Source organism: Chinchilla lanigera, unplaced genomic scaffold (genome assembly GCF_000276665.1).
Source record: "Chinchilla lanigera isolate Chin_1 unplaced genomic scaffold, ChiLan1.0 scaffold00248, whole genome shotgun sequence".
NCBI classification, from domain to species: Eukaryota; Metazoa; Chordata; class Mammalia; order Rodentia; family Chinchillidae; genus Chinchilla; species Chinchilla lanigera.
This window is the reverse complement of record NW_004955649.1, coordinates 4,835-6,654: the sequence shown is the minus strand read 5'-3', so window position 1 is coordinate 6,654 and position 1,820 is coordinate 4,835. Positions and strand designations below refer to the sequence as shown.

Here is a 1,820-nt window from a genome sequence, read left to right as displayed (position 1 = left end):
TCACCCACAGCTTGCTACATTTGAGGCAGGCTGGGTCTCATTTGTCCCAGTCATTACTTACAGGGTGAACTTTGATCTTTTCCCACAAATGCTTTATGGCAAGGCAGACTTGACCTGCATCATAAATCATGAAATACCCTGTTAACAGAGTCTGTATGAGGTCTGATGAAGTCTGGTAGGTGATTCGCAGAAATTACAATGTACCACAGGGACAGCTCGCTGGCTCTTTTCTTGAAATGTGAGCATCAGAGAGGGGCAAATTTTAACTGACTGTTGTTTCATCTCAAGCTCAAATACCTTTGGAAAGCCATCTGCAAACAGCGAACGTCCACTGTCACAGCAAGCTCCATGGCCAGGGTCTCTTTTTCTTTTAGGATAGTTCTGGGGATTCCTCTTCTAGTTTCCCATAAGACTCCACAGACTGAGCTGGAAGAAAAGCTGTACTTGTTTCATTCTCCCTCAAGGGTTTGACTTCCTGAGAGGCAGACGCAGGACAGCATACTTGATGTGGGGTAAGAAAGAGCAGGGATCACGTTCTACCCCATCCCCGCTCAACTCCAGTAAAACAGAGATAATAAGAATAATATTAGTACTGGTCAGGGGGTGTTGGGGCATCAAAATGAGAAAAAGTATACATTCACTTAGAAAATACACACTCAAAGCATGTTGGTTATACATGCATAGCCCTTATGGCTCTTTACAGTTCTTGACCAGGACTCACACTTCCTGAGTCATGAGCATGTGATGGGCACTGGCCAGATACAAGGACTTGGGTTGAGAGTCAACTTTCATCTTTGCACACCAGCACTTTAAGGCCGAAGGAAAGTAAGTGATGTCCACAGGCATCCTAAGTTATTGTAGGTGCCAAAGAAGAAATGCAGCTGCTAGTGGTGAGGGCACAAACGAGAGAATGGTCAACTCTACCTAAAAGGGCAGTAGGGAAGGAATTCTTGCCATGAATTCTGAAAGGCAGGGAGGGCCCTGGCTGGACAAGGGCTGCCCAGCATCACAGGGGAGGTGCTGCAGAGGCAGATACGGAGGCCCGGCGTCTCAGGGACACCGCTCATTTGGTGGGGCTGGAGTGGCAGGTGTGGGGGCAGAGGGCTCAAGCTGATGGGGCCAGGTACTAAGGGCATTTCTGAGGCCTTCCGGGGCTGGACCCCTGAATTTGGACTCTACCTTGTTGGGCCCTGGGGAGTCTAGGAAGCATTTTAGGGTGAGAGATACAATCAGTTTTGCCTTTCAGAAAGGTCCCTGTGAGGAGGATCACAAGTTCAAGGCCAGCCTGGGGTATTTAGCGAGACTCTGTCTCAAAATAAAATTTAATTAAAAAAAAAGCGCAGTGTTAGAACACTTGCCTAGCATACATGAGGCCCTCTGGGTCCCATCCCCAGTATTGGGAGGAAGGAATGAAGGAAGGAAGGAAGGATGGAAGGAAGGAAGGAAGGAAGGAAGGAAGGAAGGAAGGAAGGAAGGAAAGAAGGAAGGAAGGAAAGAAGGAAGGAAGGTCAGATCCCTGTGGCAGCCTCAGAAGGGACTGAAGTGTGAGGCCAGAATGATAGTGTCTACAGGGCTACGACACTACTGCATAGATGGCATGAAACGGAAGGGTCTGCATAGGCAGCCGCATGGGAATGGGAGGGCGAGACAGACTGGAGACAACTTTAAGAGGTGCAAAGACTGGTCTTGCAACAAATGTACAGGAGGGGAAGATTACAGAGAGTGCATGGCTGCCATGTTTCTGCCCGCAGCGCCTGGTGGACTGTGGTCACAAACACCCCTGCAGGACCGCCTTCGGGAAGAAGCAATGAGCACAGCTT

General features: G+C 49.1%; 1 long non-coding RNA gene across 1 annotated transcript in view; it reads right to left on the bottom strand.

Moving 5' to 3' along the window:
- LOC102010438 overlaps positions 1-726 on the bottom strand; it is a 4,007-nt gene extending 3,281 nt beyond the window's left edge. The window contains exon 1 of the long non-coding RNA XR_265178.2: positions 298-726. This is a non-coding gene — a long non-coding RNA (uncharacterized LOC102010438). The remainder of the gene's footprint in view (positions 1-297) is intronic.
- Positions 727-1,820: the final 1,094 nt, after the last annotated feature.